At 41.4% G+C, this 21991-nt stretch overlaps 1 protein-coding gene across 6 annotated transcripts in view; it reads right to left on the bottom strand.

Moving 5' to 3' along the window:
- GFRA2 (GDNF family receptor alpha 2) overlaps positions 1-21991 on the bottom strand; it is a 102984-nt gene that overhangs the window by 43964 nt on the left and 37029 nt on the right. The gene's annotated exons all lie outside the window — the stretch shown is intronic.

Raw genomic sequence — 21991 nt, 5'->3', positions numbered from 1 at the left:
GAAGCAAAGTGAAAAAGACTGGAAAAATGTAGGAAAGGGCCAGGATGCAAAGAGCTATATTTGCTCCAAGAAGTAATAGGGAGCCACTGGAGTTTACTGGAACACCTGTATTTTACAAGCACCTCCTGAAGTACACTGGCAACTACGTTAAGTTCTTGCAGTAACCACAGTTTCTCTTTCATACTCCAACTAGTTTTCCTTACTCTAGCATTTTTAAGAATTGAAGACCATCCTTCAAACATAAAGTTTGCTTTATAATTTAATCAACAAGTTGAGAGATGGCTAAGTGGGGTGAACTCAAGATCTGCCCCTAACAGACACTAGCAATGTGACCCTGGACAAATTATTTAACCTCTCAGTGCCTATCAAGCAATTCTCTTTTTACAATGCAGAGCAAATTCTAATGTGCCTTGAAAAGAAAAGTTTCCCCACTGGGGAATCTATCAGAGCAGACAAACTAAGGTCTGGGCACTATATCTGGCCCTCCGCCTTTATTCTTACTGCTTTGAGCCAAGAAGGGCTTTTACCTTACTTGACTAGTAGGCCTTACCATTGAAATTGAAGTTCTGGTCTGGGAAAATAACCACAGGTGAGGAGAATGATTAAATACCTTTGGTTTGCTTTCAATATTGGTGAAAAACCCTGCTGCCCACACTAATTTAAAGATTCAAGGGAAACTACCAAACTATAACTTCATATTTGCAAATTATGCTTTAAGAAGAAAAATAAATTTAAAATTTACTAATCCAAATATTAATCTGAAGTCAGTTTTGAACTCGGGTCTTTCTGACTCCAAGTCCAGCACTCTGTCACTGCACCACTTATGTACTATATAATTCGGTGACACTGGCCTTCTAAAATGATGCTCTTCATGTGTGACAAGCCATCTCACGTTTCCATACCTCTTCGATGGCTATCCATTGTCATCCCTTCTTGCCTTCATGTCCTGGTTTCTCCGGGTTCTTTCAAAACTCAATTAAATTCCACCTGCCAAAAGAGGATCTCCACCCCTTCTACAACCCCTTGCTGCTAATGCCTTCCCTCTGAGATTGCCTCCCATTTGCACTGTCTACATCTTGTATGTAGTTGTGTGTATATGTTAGAATGTGAGCTCCCTGAGGGCAGGACCCTATTTTTGCCTTTCTTTGTATAACCAGAGTTTAATTGGCAGGTAACAAGTGTTAATAATACCTGGCACATAGTAAGTGACTAATAAATGCTCATTGGCTGACTCCACTCCACTATCTTTCCACGTCTAATCCAATCCCCATCATTTTACAAAACTGAAATGGAGATCCAGAGAGAGAAGCACCCTGCCCAAGGTCACATACATGGAGCAGTCATGCCTGGAAACTTGGTCTTTTACCTCTAACTATACTGTTCCTTGAGGGCATGAACTGTCTTTTGCTGCTATATGTCCTCCAGAGCTTAGCCTGGCACATAGTAGGTACTTAATAGATGTTTATTGACTTGACTGTGTTCCTTCCACCACATAACACTACCTTTCTTTAGAGCAAACAACAAAGACTTCGAGCAGCCAAATTAGATGCCACAAAATCCAGGCACTAAAGCTTTCACACATCACTCACAGGAGAAAAGAGCTCCTGTGGCTCTTATTCACAGCTTCCTGACTCTTACTTTATAAACTGTTTTAACAAGCCAGATTATTTGGTTTCTCCCTAAAAAAATGAGAACCAATAAATAGAGGGATAGACCTATTTAAAAAAAAAAACTGACAAGAAAAAGACAGAAATTTTATTCAAAGCAGACACCCGAACTTTTTTTTTTTTAAGGCAATCTAGGGCCATTTAGCACAAGGACAAACAATTGTACACACTTCAATAGCCCTTGAGGATGTGGCTGTATTACATCATGAGTACAATGGCTGGTATGAGTAACAATGAACCTGAGTCATCATGACAAGCTTAAATTATGTTCAGCATTGTCTGCTTAAGAAGGCAGGGAAGTGTGTAATATGTTTTATAAACATTTTCACTTAAAACAGTTATTTTTTTTAACATGAGTGCATAAAATGATAAGCTTCACTTTTCTGGAAAATTTGCTTCTGTGAAACAGCCTGTTCCCAATGGTACTGAATTAACAATAATAATGATAATAATAGCATTTATATAGTACTTAACAGATTGAAAAGTACTTTACATGAGTTAACTTCTTTAATCCTGACAACAACCACATAATATCAGCACTATTATCCCAATTGTAGATAAGGATACTGAGACTCAGAGAGGTTAGGTGATTTGCCCACCTTGTAAGAATCTGAGACAGGATTCAAACTCAGGTCTTCCAGACTCCAAAGTAAGCACTCTACCCTGGTGTTGTTCAATTGTGTCAGAATCTTTGTGATCCCATGAACCACGGGATTTTTTTGGCCAGGAAACCGGAGTGATTCACCATTTCCTTCTCCAGTGGATTAAGGCAGAGGTTAAGTGACTTATCCAAGGTCACACAGCTAGTAAATGTCTGAGGGCAAATTTGAACTTGGGTCTTCTAGACTCCAGTCCCAGTGCTCTATCCACTAAGAAATCTAGCTGCCCCACCTGTATCACCCAGCTATGTCTAAGTAAGACATGATAAAGGAGACATTACAACATTCACATAGAGTACAAACAAGACTGTGCTACTGAAAAATTCAGCCAATGGTCTGTAAGATGTTTTGGCCCTCAAGGCAGATCCTTGGATAGAGCCAAGGAGAGAATTCCTAGGATCCTCAGAGAATTTATTAGATTGTAAATTCCCTGAGGGCAAGGACTGTCTTTTGCCTCTTTTTATATCCCCAGGGATTAGCACAGGACCAGTAGGTGCTTAACAAATATTTGTTAATTGACTGATTAAAACTATCAAACAATCCATTCTCCCCCCAAGAGAGAAGGGGCAAAGGCTCTAGTCCAATTTGCCTTTGCACCAGAATTCAGGGGATAGGAAAGCATATTGGCCATATTCAACAGCAAGTCAGAAGCAAACTTCCCACATGGCAATCAGTTCCTATTTTATCAATCCCCCTTTCAATCCCTCCTCCATTGCTTTTGCTCACACCTATTTCACACCTGGAATGTTCTCAGTGCTAGTGGTAAATATTTAACAACCAGTTCTGGAAAGGGGGTATGCAGGACACACTTTTATGTTTAATCTGCATTATTAACATTTTCTTGATCATTTTCTTAAGTCCACACTCAACAGAACAATAAATCAAATTCAGATTAAGGAACTACATCATTTGATACGGAGTCCTTCAGGGCCCTCCCTCACCTTTCCCCCAGGAGCCCACAGGGCATAGATTGGAAACCACTGAATTAGATAATCTCTTTGCTCCTTTCCAAGGAATAAAGGGTGGCTCTACAAATTTAACAATCACCTCTCAAGAATCAGTTTGAACTGACTCCAGCACACCCCTGAATGTCTTTGCTCATCTTTCCCACTGTTTCCCTCTGAGATGAAGTATGGTATAGTCAGAAGAAAGCTGATCGGGGAATTAAGCTGACCTGGATCTGAATTCTACATCTCACATGGACTCACTGTGTGATGATGGACAAGTCACATAACATCCCCAAGCTTCAGTTTCTTCTTCTGTAAAATGGGAACAATGATAGCCTGTCCCACCCTGCCTCACAGGCTTGTTGTGAGGTACAAATTAGCAAATATATATAAAGCACTTCGAAGATTTTAAAGCACCTATAGAACTATCAGGCATTTTTGTTGACCATCTGACATCCTTCAAGGCCTATGTCCAAATTTGCCTACTCCAAGAAACCTTCCTTGACTTCCCTAACTCACAAGGATATCTTCCTTCATCTAAATTATAGCTCTCCCTATCTGTACCACCCCCTGAGGTTTAACCTTTCCTTGTATTCTTTGATTTTTATCTGCCCTGTCTCCCTAACTAGACTCCATTTTTGAGGGCAGGGACCATCTGGATCCTCTCTGTGTGCCCTGACTCTTCAACACACTGAGAACATGTGCCGGGTATTCAAAAACACCAGGCTATCAATTGATTCACTGATTCATTGATTGATGTGGTTGTTTGGGTCCAAAAGGCCCCAAAGGCTAGGGGAGGAGTCCTCCAAGTTGATGACAACAGAAGAAATATTGGAGAGTAGTTACATAGTCAACATACTACTTTATAGTTTATTCTCTTTGCCTAAGAATATATGTATGCATATAAGTAATATGTGTCTCTATGTATATATAGAGACAGAGAGAAAGAAAGAGGAGAGAAGTGGGATGGGGAGGAGGAAAGAGGACAGGAGGGAAGGGGAAAGAAGAAGAGAGGGGAGAGGGGGGAGGAGAGAAAGGAGGGGAAATGAAAAGAAGAGGAGGGAGAGAGGGACAGGGAGAGGGACAGGGAGAGGGACAGGGAGAGGGAAGGATGTCTTCTCTCTCTTTATCTGCCATAAAGCCAGAGAATCTGGATTGCAAGACTACAAAGGACCAAAAAAAAAAAAAAACCCTCCCACTGCTAACTTTGGGTACATCATTTCTAATCTCTGGGCCTCGGCTTTCTCATCTGTATAATGGAAAGGAAGAGTAGAACTAGATCATTAGTTGCCATTCTTTAGTTGCCAATGAGTCTCCTTTTAGGAAAAAAAAAAGTCATAAACTTCTATGATAGTAATTGTACTTTTAGAGGCAACTAGGTGGCATAGTACATAGATAGAGGATTATGGATGCAGAATCTAAGTCCAAATCTTGCCTCAGATACTTACTAGCTGTGTGACCCTAGACAAATCACTTATTCTGTCTGTCTCATCCGAAAAATGGGGATAATAATAGCACCTACCTTCCAAGGTTGTTATGAGGATAAAACAAAATAAAATTTGTAAAGTACTTTGCAAATCTTAAAGCAATATATAAATGCTAGCTAGTATTAGTATGCAATCATTAAGGAACTGTATAATTTGATATGAAGCCCTTCAGGGCCCTCTCTCACCTTTTCCCCCAGGAGCCCACAGGGCATAGGTTGGGAACCACTGAATTAGATAATCTCTAAAATCCCTTCTGGCTCTAAAATTCTATGATGTCATTCTGGAAGACCCTGGGGAAAGAGAGAAAGTGAGGGCTCATTTTGATGGGCCCCTCCCCTCTTAACCACCTGGCGGTTTATCCCAGGCAAAGCCAGGCCCTGGCTGAGCTGGGGACTGCTGGAAGCCCTGCACTAGTTAAAATACATCTATCTGCAGCATTCAGAAAATAGCTATCTACAGTATTGCTTTCAGCTATAATGGAAAACTGATGGCTTTTATCTCCCCAAGTTTATGACTATTGATGGGATGGAAGCTGAGGTTTGATGACCATTTAATAGCCGACCCTGCGCAGTTAGAGGAGCAGCAGAAAGCAATGAAAGCACCGAGATGATTGTCTGGCAGAGAATTCTCCACTGACGTCCAGGAAGCAAAACAACCTCCCTCCTCGGGCTTGGACAGAAAAAAAAAAATCAAAGTCATCATCATTTCTGTTTTTCCCCTCCTTTCTGCCACTGACCTCTAGGAGGTTGATATAAGGGTGGGGGACAGATGCCTGCCTAATCCTTTATGGATGGAAAGGAGGCAAGAGGAGGCAGGAGGAAAAGGAGCTGGAGTCAATAACCCTAACAGACACACACCTCTTCCCCCTCCCTACCCCAGCCCACTTCTAGGCTGCCAGGGGGCCAGGTTCCCTCAGGTGCCAACATTTTTGGGTGATAAGGTATGGCTGGGTTCTACTAGCCACGGGAGAAATCTGATAATAATCCAAAGAGCCCAGAGAGCTTGCAAGGAGAGTGGTGGTAAAAGGAAAACAGGGAGTTTTATACTTATCTAGTTTGGAGTCCTATTCTGGGTCCTTCTATACTGTCCTGAGAACCACAAGGCCCTGAACACTGGTGGAATCAAAAGTCTCTGTAGTCATGGATTCTACAAGTCAAGGACACCTTTCTTCTTTTCTGTGGCCCCAGTCCACCCTAAACTGATGTCTCAAACCAAAATCCTTTAATTTTTTTCAGTAGCCCTCTGAGAATCCTCTGAAAAGGTCTATAATAAGCTGCATCAGAAGGTTTAATCATAGGTGCCATGAACCCTTTTCATATTAGGTCAGCATAAAGTAATAGAAATAACACCAAGGGGTGGCTAGGTGGCATAGTGAATAGAGCACTGGCCCTGGAGTCAGGAGGACCTGAGTTCAAATCTGACCTCAGACACTTAACACAAAACTAGCTGTGTGAACTTGGGCAAGTCACTTAACCCCAATTGCCCTACCTTCCCCCTCCAAAAAAAAGGCAAATAATTAAAGTACTTTAAAAAAAAAAAAGAAGAAAGAAAGAACACCAAGCTAGGATGAAGAAGACCAGGATTTGAGCTACTTCCCTGCTTCCTTTACACATCAGGGTATCCACAATTAGCTAGGAAAGGAAGAAACTGCTTTCTTCCTTCTGAAGATATTCATCAAGCAAGAGACTGGGAGTGTAGAGACAGGATCAGGCAAATATTCTCTCCTCAACCCTTCCATCAATCTCCTAGAGATCAGTTACACAAAAGGGGGAGAGGGGGTGAGACAAATACATGATGATGAGTACACCAAGAAGAACTTAAGGCAAGGAACTTAACCAAGAAGAACTGGATAGGGGCAGCCAGGCAGTACAGCAAGTAAGAGCACCGGCTCCAGTGTCAGGATGACCTGGGGATCGAATCCGGGCTCAGACACTTAGCACCCACCCAGAAACACCTGGCCATGTAACCTTGATCAAGTTACTTAACCCCAATTGCTTTAAAAAAAAAAAGAACTGGATATCCTGAGAACTTGGAAAAAAATCGAACCTGGGTTCACCAAACCAGTTCCGTTCATTAAGAGCAGTCAAGCACCATTCCCAAGGAATAGAGAGGGAAGGTAAACCTCAAGTACCATAACATAGCAGGGTTCTTTAATGACCACCACTTTTTAATGGGCATCTTCACTCTAGGAATCTTTTCAGAGCTTCCAACCCCACAATTTGACCCAAAGTGCACCAACGTTACTAATGACCTCTTGACTGCTAAATCTGATGGCCTTTTTTTCAGTCCTCACCCTCTTTTTGCCTTCTCTGAGGCTTTTGATGCTGTTAATTATCCTCTCTTTCCTTGATTTCTGAACCATTGCTCTCTCCTGAGTCTCTTTCTATGTCTGTTTCCTTTGCCAGATCACTATCCCTCTCTTCTACCCTTAGTCTATGCTCCCTAAAGCTCCATCCTAGGCTCTCTTCTGACTTTACATACACTCTCTTGGAGATCTCATCAACTCCCATAAGTTCAACTGCCACCTCTGTGTAGATGACTCCAAAATCTCTATTTCTAGCCCCAATCACTCTCCCAAATTTGTATCATGCAACATCATTTGCCTGCTGAATGAATTTTCTCATGGATGTCCTACATGTATTTCAAATTCAATGCATTAAAAATGGCATTATCTTCCTTCTTAAAACTATCCCCTTCCAAACTTCCCAACTTCTGATAAGAACATTACTAACCCAGTCACCCAGGTTCATAGCCTCAAAATCATCCTGACTTTGCCTCCCAATGTCCAATTGGTTGTCAAGTCTTGACAATCCTCCATTCCTCAAACTGGACTTCAACTTGATATGGCATCTCCCATCTCCATGCCATTGTATAAACAGACTTACCTTCTTTCCTATAAAGTACCCTATTAGCACCTCTGCCTCTGCTCCTTCAAGCTTCAGTTCAAGTGCCAATTCCTATGCAGAGCCTTTCTGGTCACCACCACCAAACCCCATTCCCCCAGCCAATTTCACCTTCCTGAAATTACTTTGTATTTATCTTATCTGTGTGTATGTTGTAGCAAGTTATAAAGCTCCTTGTATCTTTAGAACCTTGGACAGTTCCTCTCCAATGATAGGTGCTTCATATATGTGTTGAATTCAATTGAATCCTATTCTCCACCACATCTCTTACCTAAGTCCCCTTTTCTCCCATCTTACAGCCACCACCCCAGTTCAGGCCATCACCTCTAATTAGCTGGATGACTGTAATATCCTGCTAATTGTTCTCCCTCCTTCTAGTCTCTCTCCTTCTTAAGCCCAACCTTCATTAATCTTCCTAAAGCACAAATATGACCATGTAATTCTTCTGCCCAAAAGTCTGCAGTAGCTCCCCATTTCCTACAGGATAAATACAAACTACTTAGCTTGACCTTTAAGGGTCTCCACAAACTGGCTGGTGCTTTTCTATCTGTATTTCATACTACTCCCTTCATGAACTCTCCATTCTAGTCAAACCAAACCACTAGCAGTTTCCTGAATTCAACACCCCATCTCTGGCCTCCCTACATTCACACAAGTCATTTGGTAATTTGGCTCCACATTTGCCATGCCTGCAAAACCCACCCTGGATATCTCCACTTGTCTGAATCCTTCTCTTCCTTCAAGCTTCAACCTTTCCTTAGCCATCAAGTTGTTAATATTCTCTTCTTTTTCTTATTTGTGTATATGGAACATCCTCTGAGTCAAATGTAAACATCTCGAGGTCAGGGACTATTTTTCAAATCATTTTACCATACATTTATAAATGCCTACTATGTCCCAGGAATTCTGCTAGGTGCTGGAGATACGAGGACTAAAATGAAATTCCCTGCCTCATGGAGCTTACATTCTATTGGGGCTGGATTATTCCAACTGTTTGCTGCCTTCACTCCTATTCCCCAATGCGTAAATGAAACTGTAGGAAATCACAAAGCTGTGCTAATGAGGTCCACTTTAAATTTGTGTTACATCATCTCACTTAGGTCCTCACTGTGGCAAGACAATCCTTTTACATCTCCCTTATTGACTTATTAGCCCACTCACCACAACTGTTCTAAATCTTTTTATCTCTCCTCAAACCTCCCTTTGCTCCTCATTCCCCACCCTGACTCTCTCAGCTGAAAGCCTTGCATCATATTTCTTTTTTTTTTTTGCTTTTTGTAGGGCATTTGGGGTTAAGTGACTTGCCCAAGGTCACACACAGTTTTGTGTTAAGTGTCTGAGGCTGGATTTTAACTCAGGTCCTCCTGACTCCAGGGCCAGTACTCTATTCACTGTGCCACTTAGCCGCCCCTCTTGCATCATATTTCACTGAAAAAGTTAGCCTGGTATCACATGGGTTAACCCACATTGTCTACTCAGCACTCTACCTTCTTAGCCCAATTATTAGAAAATAAAGGTCCATATTTTCTCCAATTGCTTCTTCTCATCAGTGAGGAAAAATTAGAGGCTTGGTTACCCCTGCTATCTCAGCCCCTCAAGTTTTATTTGCTCACTGGTTGCCACTCAGAAAGCATTGCTAGCAGATTTCTTGAGGAATTTCAAATCAGCCCTCCTGGAACCAGGAGAAGATTGTTATTGTTCGATCATTTCTATCATATCTGACTCTCTGTGACCCCATTTAGGATTTTCTTGGCAAAGATACTGGAGTGGTTTGCCATTTCCTTCCCCAGCTCATTTACAGATGAAAAAAACTGAGGCAAGTAGGGTTAAGTGATATGCCCAAGGTCACACAGCAAATAAGATCTGAGACCAGATCTGAATTCATGTCCTCCTGACTCTATTCACTACACCACTAGCTGCCCAAGAGGAAGATTAGCAATTATCAGTGAATAATCCTTGCTTAATATATTTAAAGCCCCCCAAGAAAAACAAAATGCTTAGGAAATGGAATGAAGGGACCCAGAAACAGGGGCAATGTAAGAGCTAAATACCCTAAAACTACTTCTGTTTTCTTGGTTTTCAGGGATTATACTTTAATATATAGTCATGGGTAGGGGGAGCATATACCCTATTTAGTCTTCTCTGACAGGCCTGATGGTCCCTCCTTGGAACCCTCTCACTGATAATATTGTAATCCTAAATTCATTTTTAGTCATTGCCCAATACTTATCCATCTCCTGTGTTTTCTGTTTTATTTTACTTGGGATCTTGGAAAATTGCTAAAGAGTATGTGGTATGTTCAGTGACTCTATTAGTACCCCCAAGCTGGGGTTTTTTTTCCACAAGAAGATACAAGGAAGCCGTATTCTCCCTAAAGACCAATGCTTAATGCTTTCATTCTTAAGAAAGTGACCCAAATCAACAAATATCACACTCAAACAAATACAATTTACTAAATGGTTTACTCACTTTATCTTTATCATAGCAACCCAGTAAAGCCAGTAGAACAAGAATCACTATACAGATTTAAAATTAAAAAAAAAAAACCTGTGGTACAAAGAGGTTAAGAGATTTGCCCCAAATCACATGACTAATAAGTGAGTCAGCATTTGAACCTAGGTCTTTCTATTCCAAATCTAATATTTTGTTCACTCTACAGGAATCTCAAACTCAACATGTCCAAAATGGAACTCATTATCATCCCCTACCCCCACCCCTGAAACCCAACCTTTTTCTTGACTCCCCTACTTCCATCCAGCTGTTCACTACTTCAGTGATCCTCCATTCTTACCTCTCCAGATTTAATCATTTGCCAAGTCTTGTTGATTCTACCTCTGTAATTTCGCTGGTGTCTCTCTCTTCTCTCTATTGTTACCACAACCTTCCTTATTGAGGCCCTTATCACCTCTCACCTGAATTATTGCAATAGCCTCACAATTGGACTCCCTGCCCCAAATCTCTCTTCTCTAATCTAACACACAGCTGCCAAATTGGTCACTGGAAAGTCCATTCACCTTCTCAAGAATTTCCAGTGCTTCCCTATTTTCTCCAGGAAGATACAAACTCCTTTTTGGCCTTTAAAGTCCTTCACAATCTGATTCCAACCTGTCTTTGCAGGCTGATTTCATAATACTCCCCTTCATGCATTGGACAGTTTAGTCAAATGGGCTGTCTTGTTATTCCTGTTCCCTGTACAGTCCCATACCTTTACACAGGCTGTCCCCTATGCCTAGAACACAGTCCCTCCTCACTTCTAGCCCTGGTAAACCCAGCTCCCTTAAAGGCTCAGTTCAAATGGCACCTACTAGGCAAGACTTTTCAGATCATCCTCCCCTGCCTCATCTTCAGTCATCAGTGTTATCTCCCACTCAAAATTATTTTGTGTTTACATTTTTATATTTTTTATTTCTTTATCTTAGTATGCATTATTTTCTATGCTGTTTTAGTCTTTGTATGCCCAGTTTACAGGCTGTGCCCCTTTTGGACTTGAACTCCCCCCAATGAAAACCAAGAAAACTCCCCAGCCCCTGCATTTGAATTCACAGGTTGTATCCACTAGGGAAATCACTAACCCAGGTTCAAGGTATTCTGTGGGTCTGCACTCCTAACACTATAACTCAGAGACCCACACAGATGTGTTTACCTTTCAATCACCAGTAAGAAAGAGGACACAATTAGCCCAAAGCAAAGACATTTACTGAAGTGGCAAAGTAAGAAAAGAAACAGCAAAACATCTCCTCAGAAACCTGGGAAGCAACTTCCCTCAAATATACCCAACATCAGCAGGATTAGGGGACACAAACAGCGGTCATGAACAGAAAAATACACACTTGGGGAACACAAGTGAGTTCAAGGAGGATACAGAGACAGAGCAGGTGCTTAGTGGAAGCTTGTTATTGTTGTACAGCCAACTTCCTGGCAAAAAAAAAAAATGCCCTTCACTGTTTGCCTTACCATTCACAATAGAAACTGCTTCCCCATCACCACCCCAATTCCCTTTCATTGTCTCCTGAATCATTGGCACAAAAGTCTTCTCTTCAGGTCACGTGGCTTCTGTATCTCTTGTCTTCCATCAGCCTGGGATGTGAGTTGTTCTCCAAGCCCTGGGCAAGTGGCCTCCATTGATTTAAGGCACACTATGATCTAGGAGGCTTCTGGTTAGAAGGAACAAAATAGAGTAGGAAATGCTGTGGGCTTAGAATAGGAGACCTGGGGTTTTATTCTAAGCTCCAACAGTTATTAGCTATGTGATTATGGGTAAATCACTTCAACCTTTCTGGGCCTTGGTTTACTCATTTGTGAAATAGGAATATTTATACTACCTGCCCCACAGGATTGTCATGGTGATCAAATGAGATGTGCATATAAAGGAATTTATGGCTACCAAGGCTTACATAAATATAAATAGTCTGTGTCTAACTTTTTTTTTTAAGCAGTTGGGGTTAAGTAACTTGCTCAAGGTTACACGGCCAGTTATTTCTGGGTGTGGTGTGTGTCTAACTTTATATGGGGCTTCTGAAGGCCCAAAGCAGGACACAAAGGTGAAAAAAGTAAGGACAGAGTTAGAATGTCCCAGGTAGCTCACTGTTCCAGAAATGAGGAGGTAAGGGGAGTCTACATAGGCTTTTCTCCACCCCCACCCTCTACCCCTGGTTCTGCCCTAAGAATCTGTCTTGAGAATCATAGATTGAGGCACAGAGAGTTTAAGTGACTTGTTCTCCAGGGTCACACAGCTTATTAGTGTCTGAAGTGGGATTTAAACCCAGCTTTTCTTGACTCCAGGGTTGTATAACTTCATCTCTCATATACAGTACACACTTCTCTTCCAGGCAGGGGTGCATCCTCAGTGTCTCATTAATATACTAAGCTCATTCCTTCTGCAATGTCATCATGTATGTTGTTCCATCTGTTTGGAATGACTTCCTCTCTCTCATTCCCAAAATCACCCACCCTTCACAGCCTATCTCAAGTCTTACTCCCTCAATGAAGCCTCTTAACCACTCGGGAACTCAATGATCTCCCCCTTCTCTGAACTTCTTCCCAAAGCACTTAGAATCTGTACCATATAATTTAGCACTTAATCATCAAAATATCCAGCAGGACGTCTTCCTTCTAGAACTCAACCTACAACAGCCAAGCCATTCTGTAAGAAGACAAGAGGCAGCCTCAGAGTACCACCCAGCAGAGTATGAGTCAAACACAGGATTCCTAAGAGCATCTCTCGGTTACCTAGGAGTCCTGATTCCATTGCTGAAGACACTAATCCCTGCACTCACCTCCTTCTTGTCCTACAGAGAGACATGAGGCTTTCCCTTGGTTGGAGTCCTATTTATATTCATCTGTGGTGGCTGGTATTTTTTAAAAAATAGCATGCCAGGAAGTGGTGTTTGGGCCAGCACTGAATTGTTCATAAATCTTGCACCTTTGGCCCGCTGAGAAAAATAAGTCATTTATTTCCAAAGGCCTATCCTAAATGGGATCTTAAGAAGCATTGTTTATGGAAAATGCTCCACCCTTCAATGCCCATCACTACATATGAATATAAACCCCTTAAAGGAAGGGACTGTTTTCAATGCAATTTTCAATTTGTATATCCAGTATCTAACACAGTGCCTTGCACACAGCAAGTGTTTAATAACTGTTCATTGGACTAAGGTGAAATGAAAACAAAAGTCATTCTTGAATAGGTCTTGCACTGATAGAACTGGAGGTTGGAGAAGCTTGTGGGCCCAAAGGAAGTCACTCCAGTGTTCCTAGTCACATTCTAAATCCAAAGGGTTCCCTGAATTTCCAAGATTTCAGATTGCAAATCCTTCCATGAAAGGATCCTTTCCTAGGATCTACCACTGATTTAACATGAATCTGGGACCCCAAGATCACATGGACCCATGAGCCAGCTAAAATTTGATTGGGGGAACTAAACCTTAAAACTGGTTAGAATTAGAGGTAACCAACCACCTCACATCCTTACCCCTTTTCCTCATATTCCATTTGTAGTCAGTAAGCATGAAAGCTCAGTAGTGAGATGGGTAAGTCATAGCATTTAATTCAATAAATATTCATTAAAAATCTACTGTGTGTAAGGTACTGTGCTAGATATGGGGGGGGGGGAGAGGAGACGATTGAGAGGAGAATAGGCCAAGATACAACATATCCACAAATAAACAAATACAAGTACATCCAATGTAAGACAAAATAATTTTCAGTGGTGATGCTGACCACTGGGAAGGATATGAAAAGGCCTCATGCAGGATGTTGGACCTGAGCTCTGCTTTCTGGCTTGGACTTCCCATCCCACCCCCAAGCTCCAACAAGGAACTGTCGATGTGTAATCAGAGGTTTCTTCGGATGCCTTGATCTTAGGAGAGGCTTAGACACTTTATCGTTAGTGACATTTAATAAGATGGCATGGCAGAGTCCGCTAAATATCACCCCAGTGATGTATTAGACCTGTCAAAGGTGTTCCTCACAGCGAATCAATGAACCAGTTCTAATTTGGGGCCAGTCCCTGTGAGCTCTGGCAGAGCCTCTTTCCCAAGATTCCATGTCAAAGCTTTAAATGATACTGAGGCAAGGTCAGGTGGGCTCCCTGCATTGAAGGGGAGACAGGAAATGGTAGTCCTAAGAAAGTCACAAATGAGTGGCTAAGGCACAAGGCTTGTATTGGGAAGATAATCAAGGATGGAAGCTTCACTTCCAAATGGTCAGATCCTGAGAAATATGTCTGTTTATTTATCAGTACCAGCTTCAGCTCATCAGCTCCAAAGTGGAAAAGTTCATTCCACGTCCATCTACCTCCACCATCACTATCACCACCACAGTTCTTGATCTCTACCATGTGAATCAACAAGGTTTTCCACCTAAAGAAACAAAGTTCTCCATGGAGGAATCATGTTGTTTAACTGATAGGAGGAGCTAGAAAGGGAAGGGAGATGCCCATGCCTCCCCAGTAAGGGAATTGAGGGGACTGGGGAAACAAGTGGTTAATTGTGGGAACTGAGTAAACCACACTGATACCATCTTGTGACTTAGTTCTGGAACTAATTCCTTCTATTTCACTTCTATTCATTTATGGTCCTAGTCCATTCAGTCAAAGGACCACACTTGAGGACCTAGAGGGCCACACATGGCTTTAAGGCTGCAGGTTCCTGAACCCTGGGTCCAACTTCTGTGCTATGAGAAAATGTTATTCAGTTGTGGGAATTAAGAGAAAATTTGGTTTCATTGTTCGAACCTAGCCCTATGTGGCTGGAAATCTGGACCACTTCTACCTGCTACTTAGAGACCCTTAACTAAAGACCTAGGTTATGCTGACCAGAAACCAAGTCAGATCCAAAGGCTGATGCAAGGAGTTTTCTCACAATTGAACATCTCAAGAAACCCACATGGCTTATCTGGAAACTGGCCCCACACTGAGTAATCAGTTAAGTTAATCGAAGGAAACATGTTCCTTTGACTGTTTACAGACACTGTAGAGAGTGGGATACCTCCTTTTCTAATTTCAGGGAATTACAGCTGTTCACTCTCCCCCTCCCAATTTGGAAAATCCCTAATCTTTTGACCAATTAGAAATCATATTACCTAATATTGTATTGTTTTCTTTTAATTAATTGACCTTATTTGATCAGTTGTTTTTAATATAGAAAAACAACTGTACTCAAGAGTTACAGACCTAAGCTGAGGCAATTGGAATGCATTACTTAATAAACTGATATGCTCAGAAGATACAACTTTGTTTCCCCAGTCATTTCATCTTTCGCCCACCGTAACAGTTCAACTAGGAACCAAACTCAAGTATCATGTTCTCTAGATTCACAGTTGGGGTTCATACTACATACTAAACTGTGAATGGGTACTTCCAGGGCTCCAGTCTGTGGTAGCCCACCCTGGACCTTCCTATGGAGGCTGGTGGAGGAAGGATGAGTGCGCTTCTCAGTGTCCTGACCAGAGTGGGCTTGTAAAACAAGCTTCTACCAGAGCCTATGGTAAAATTTTCAGCATAAGCATTTATACCTAAGAAATTGACAAATGCTATGAATCAAGGCTTGATTTATTATTTTGATGATTGTCTAGACTTAAGAAAGTGATGGAGAAAATGTCTTTTTTTTTAAGTATGTCCTTTTTCTGAGTCAGTTGTTAAACAATTACCAGCACACTACTGCCTGAATGTGAGAACTCCTGGAAGAAGAGAGGAAACCAAAATTTTTCCTCCTTTCTCTCAGTCCTTACTCTATGGGCATGCAAAGAGCCCTCCAAATATACCCTCTTGCTTTGCCAAATTTGATGAATCTTATTCTTAACAAGTCAGAGGGTTTACAGCAAAGCCACTTCCCCAAGAGCATATCAGGAGCGGAGGATGAAATCAACTGGTGACCCCATAAAATCATAGAATTTCAGATCTGGAAGAGACCTAAAGACATCAGTTATTGTGTATCTCTGCACACAGCATCTGGAACACATTAATGCTTATTGATGGGTTGATATATTACAACCCTCTCCTTTTAAATACAGGCAATCCAAAACCATCAGAGGAAAAGTTATTTTCCCATGGTCATTTAGAGTCAAGATTAGAACCCAGATCTCCTAACTCCCAGCCCAGTGTTACTGCCATTACATGATTATTCAGTTGTTTCCTACTCCTTATGACCCCATTTGGCATTTTCTTGGCAAAGATACTGAAGTGGTTTTGCCATTTCCTTCTCCAGCTCATTTACAAATGAGGAAATTGAGGCAAAGAGGGTTAAGTGACTTACGCAGGATTACACATATAGTAAGTATCTGAGGCTGGATCTGAACTCAGGTCTTCCTAACTCCAGGCCCTTTGCTCCATCCATTGTACCACCTAGCTGTCCACCATTACATGGTACTGCCTCTATTTGCTATTAGCCTTTTATCTCCTGCCTGCCACCCCCATGTCAACCCTGGACTTTGTTATGGTTAAATTTACCTACGGAAGGAAAATTATCTCAAATGAATATACCATAAGAGCAATTCTTGAATTTTTTATGTCATGGAAGCCTTTGGGTCCCTTCTCAGAGTTTTTAAATGCATAAAATAAAATGTGTCAGCAATTAATGGAAACCCATTATATTGACATGAAGATGTAACTTTTACCCTCCAAGCTGACAGAGCCCTTGAAATCTATCCACAGATCCTCTGGGGGATAAATAAGAGCTTCTTGACATGAGATGTATGATAGATCCCAGATTAAGAATACTCTACAGCTTCACGATTTTCCCCAATCCCTAGCCATCCAAGATTCCAGAAGGCAATCCCATCCCTGCCTTTCTCCAGTCACCTCAATGGTCATGTATGAATAACAGATAGCTTGGTGGGAATAAATGGCCCTAAGAGTTAAGGCCTATCTGACCACTGCTGTAAGCAAATTAAATAGCCCACTCATTGCCCTGGCCTTAGACTATTCCTCTTCTATCAGACAGAACCCCTTGAGACTTTAGAAAAATGTTTAAACCACAAAAATGGCAGTACCACTTCCATTATCCAACAGTGCATAAAGAATTCTTCAACTAAAAGTTACCCTTAACAAGCTTGTTATATCTGGTTTAGCACCTCCACTTAGTGTCAACTCTGAGTCCTTTGGTTTCCTTGATCCTTAATGTTCCCCACCCTTTGGTCCTTTGAAACACTCCCTTCTGGTTTACCCCTATTTTATCCTGGTTGACAGATATTTGACTTTTTAAACTATTTCTCACCAGGGTCTAATACCTACTCTAGGCATAGAATCATAGACCTCTATGAGAGCTGGAAGAGATCTTAGAGATCATTAAAGTGAACCTCCAGGTGAAAGAACTGAGAGAAGTGACCTGCCAAAGGTCACACCATCACTTAGGAGTCAAACCATAACTAGGACAAGAGTATTTTTAATCTATTGTTATTTCTGTCACTCAGAACAACAAAGATTCTTTCTGCTCTTCTTTCTAGCTTCCTGATCTCACAGGCTCTAATGGAGAGCCTACTTAAGTGACCCCCATATCTACATACCCAGTTTTCAACTCTCTCCTGAGCAATAGTCCCTAATCCTCAGCTGCCCGCCTGACATCTCCACCTGGATGCAATTCAACATGTCCAAAATGGAACTCATTTTCTCTTCCCCTAAGTGTATTCCTTCTCCCCATTCCCCTATTTGTGCCAAGGGCACCATATTCCTCCCATCACCCAAGTCTGTCAGCCAGGGAATCTTCCATGACTCTTCATTCTCAGTCACCCCTAACATCTAATCACATGCCAAGTTTTGTTCCTGGAGAGCAGGGACTGCCTTTTGCCTTTCTTTGTATTCCAAGATCTTATCACAGTGCCTGGCACACATTAAGTGCTCAATAAATGCTAAGTGGCTAACTGATATTTTTCAGATCTTTCCCCATCTCTCTACTCAGCCCACCTAGTTTAGACCTTCCCCTTTCCAATCCACCATACACTGATATTCCTAATGCACAGGTATGCCGTGTCACATCTTTAGGTCTTTCTATAAAATGGAAGGTTTTCAGACATTTAAAGCCCATCATAATTGTGCTCCAGCCGAATTCACTAAACTGATCACTACTCTCATGCATTCTACACTGCGGTCAAACCAGCCTCCTTGTTATTCCCTTGACAACATTCTCTCGTCAGACCTTTGCACAGGCATGATCTTCTCCTTCAAGAGTCCTTTCCTAATTCCCCTAGTTACTAGTGCCTCCGAGATGCCACCTTTTCTCTGTGAATATGTTGTATGCCTCTAAGAGAATATAAAGTCTTTGAGGGTCAGGATTTTCTGATTTTTTTTCCTTTATATCCCCAGTGCCTAGCCTAGTACCCGGCACTTAGCAGATACTGTGTAAAAGCTACCTCTTTCATGAAAAAGTATGGTACCTTCCTTTTCATCCACTCACCTCTAGGTGGATGAGTCTCCAGTTGTCCATATTTAGGCCCATTCTCTCCCCTGAGCTCCAGACCCATATCTCCAACTACCTAATGGACTTCTCTAACTAAAAACCCTACCTTCCCCTCAAATTTAGCATGTCTAAAATCAAACTCACCATCTTTACTATCGAAATCTTTTGTTTGTTGTATTTAGTCTTGTCCAATTCTTCATGACCCCACAGACCATACTGTCTATGTGATTTTCTTGGCAAAGACACAATAATGGTTTGTCATTTCCTTTTCCAGAGGATTAAGACAAACAGAGCTTAAGTGACTTGCCCAGCGCCATACAGTAAGTAAGTCTCTGAGGTCAGATTTGAACTCAGGTCTTCCTAACTCCAGGACCAGAGTTCTTTTCACTGAGTCACTAGCTGCCTCCTCTCTCCTATCATTTTCTGTTAATGCAAGAATTCCTAACCTCGAGTCAAGAAATTCTTTTTAATTCTTGAGAACTGTATTTTATTTCCATATAATCGGTTTCCTTTGTAATCTCATGCATTTTATTTTTGCATTTAAAAACATTCTGAAAAGAGGTCCATGTCACAAAAAAATTTAAAAACACCTGTTTTAATGTAATCATCATTTTTCCAGTCATTTCAATGCCTTCTCCTTCTCCACCCCCCACATCCAATCAATTGTAAAAGCATTTCACAGAATCATAAAGTTAGGAGGTATCCTCAGAAGTTATCTAGTCCAAGCCCCGATAGAAATCATTAATCTCATCTATAATGTCACCTAGAAGGGGTCACCCAGCCTCCAACATCACCCATGCCATCCAATTCCATGTAATTATCTAGCAGTTGTTACTCATATTGAGCTGGAATCCACTTTCCTATTAATCCTATTCCTACCCTCTAGGGTCAAACAGAATAAATTTAATCTATTTTCTACATGACAACCCTTCAAAAACCTGCATGCAGAAATAATATTTTCCCTAAGTCTTTTCTTTTGCAGGTTAAACTTCCCCAGTTTGTTCAACTACTCCCCATTTTAATCATTTCAAATCACTTTACCATCTTGATCATTCTCACCTTGACACACACCAGCTTGTCAAATATCCTTCCTTAAATGTGATGCCCTCAATATACAGCTATGCTGACCAGGGCAAAGTAAAACAGGATAAGAATCTGCCTCATTCTGAACACAATGTCCCATGACTATGGCTGCTTTTGGAGTTACCATCCCATATTACTGACTCCTGTTGAGTTTATCATCTCTTTCACATGAAACACTATCTAACTAAAACTATCCCTTCCTCTACTCATGCAGGTAATTTTTTGGACCCACATACAGGACTTTACATTTATTTGCTAGTACATTTATTTTACTGTCATTAGCATATTCTTCTATCATGTCAAAATCTTTTTTTTATGCCCTTTCTGTCATCCCAACCCAACGGCTATCTCTTTTAGTTTTGTTTTATTTACCCTCACACTTAACAAGCATACCACCTATGCTTTCCTCCAAGTCACCAATAAACATTGAGCAAAACAGAGCCAAAAACCAAAGTTCTGGAGCATTCTACTAAACACTTCCCTCCATAGTTACATCCATCATTAATCACCTCTTTGGGATGGGGGTGGGGATGGGAGTGGGGGTGGAGCAAACCATTCATTCAGTTCAAAATCCATCAAAAGGAATTCTATCAAAACCCCTCTTAAAAAATAACCATACATTTCCTTTTCACCCTCTTTACAATCTGCTACCCTCATTACTCCTCATAGAAATGATGAAATAGTCTCCTAATTGGACTTACCTCTTCTCTGACTCCAACTCCATCCCATCCATCCTTTTTACCACTGCCAGGGTAATCTCCCCAGTGCACAAATCTAATCATGTCACTCCTTAGTTCAAAAACATTCAGCAGCTCCCCATTGCCTATTTGGACTTCTATGGACTTCTCCATCATGCCTTCCTTCCCCAAGAATCTCATCATTGGACAATTTCATCATCCTGCAAGACTGAATCAGCCTTGGTATTAACTCAAGTCTCATCACTACCCTCTGTCCTTCTAATTGGAGGTTCTGGTTAGAGGGCAGGAACGTGGGCTGCAGAGCCCCTATTTAAGGAGGGGCCTCAGCCCTGTTTTCTCCCCATTTCCCACTGGACTTCTCTAGCATGCCCCTACATCAAGTACCTTCCCCCTTTCCCCAACCCCAACCCTGCCTTTAAGCTTCTTTCTATGACATGTTGTCGCCCCTCGTTACATGTTACATCGTAAGCTCCCTGGGGGAAAGGATTGTCTTTTTTTTCCCCTTTTCCTTTTACTTGTACTTTTACTTCTTACTTGCACTTCTATCTCCTTTTACTTTTACTTTTCCTTGTACTTATATCCCTAGCAGTGGCTAACACTCAGTAGGTTCCTAATAAATGTTTACTGACAGACTAATTACAGAAAAAAGTCCAATGTCCTCAGCCTGGTATTCAAGAGCTCCCATAATTTGGTCTTTTTTATTTATTCCCCTCTGCTCAGTGGTATGCTGATAAATGTTTAGCAACTGTCTCTTCAAAAAGAATTTGTAGGTATACCCATCACATGCTTTTAAGTTTAATCTGCATTATCATGCTTTCTTCATCACTTTCTTAGGTCTAGGCAATCTACAAAACAATAAAGCAAGCCCTGATGAGTAGCATTTGCCTATTTCCAAGGTGTAAATGGGAACACTGAAAATTTAACTATCAGCTCTTCTGAACCATTTTGAGCTGGCTACAGCACAACCCTGCCTCATCTGTAAATTTTAACTCCAGATAGAAGGATTCTCTCCCTCTTCTATGCCCCACCCTCTACTCCACTTCAGTTTGTTAGGTGTTCTCTGCTGAACTTTCACTTTTTTATTTCCTGGTACTATACATGATATAGAAGAAAGAATATTAAACTTAGAGTCAGAGTTCACATTCTGGCTCTAAACATATTTGACCACAGACAAGTCATTTAACCATTTCTAGACCCTTGGTTTATTTGTAAAAATGGTGGGCAATAACCTTTCCATGACCTACCTCAAAAGGGTGGTTGTAAAGAAAATACTTTGGAAACCTTAAAGCCCTAGACAAGTGTGAATTATCTTCTGAGCTATTCATGCACATCTCAGCACAAAGGAACATGGAACATGATCATTTAAAGTATTTAAAGGGCTTTCAGGACCTCATTTGGCCCTGTTCACATTGTATTCAAGAGTTATTGTAGCAAGGGTTGGATCAGGGCATGCATGACTGGACAGCACAGTGTATGCTTCTGCAAACCCATGCCCTGAACATTCCACACACTCCAAGTCAACTGCAACTACATTATAATTATGACCACTCCGAGAATCTCTCTCTCTCTCTCTTTCTCTCTCTCTCTCTCTCTCTCTCTCTCTCTCTCTCTCTCTCTCTGTCACTCTCTCTCTCTCTCTCTCTGTCTCTCTCTCT

This window comes from Petaurus breviceps, unplaced genomic scaffold (assembly GCF_028583685.1).
Source record: "Petaurus breviceps papuanus isolate PSGF00001 unplaced genomic scaffold, PetGlider_PUasm1.0 90919, whole genome shotgun sequence".
Taxonomy (NCBI): Eukaryota; Metazoa; Chordata; class Mammalia; order Diprotodontia; family Petauridae; genus Petaurus; species Petaurus breviceps.
This window is presented reverse-complemented; position numbering and strand designations above follow the sequence as displayed.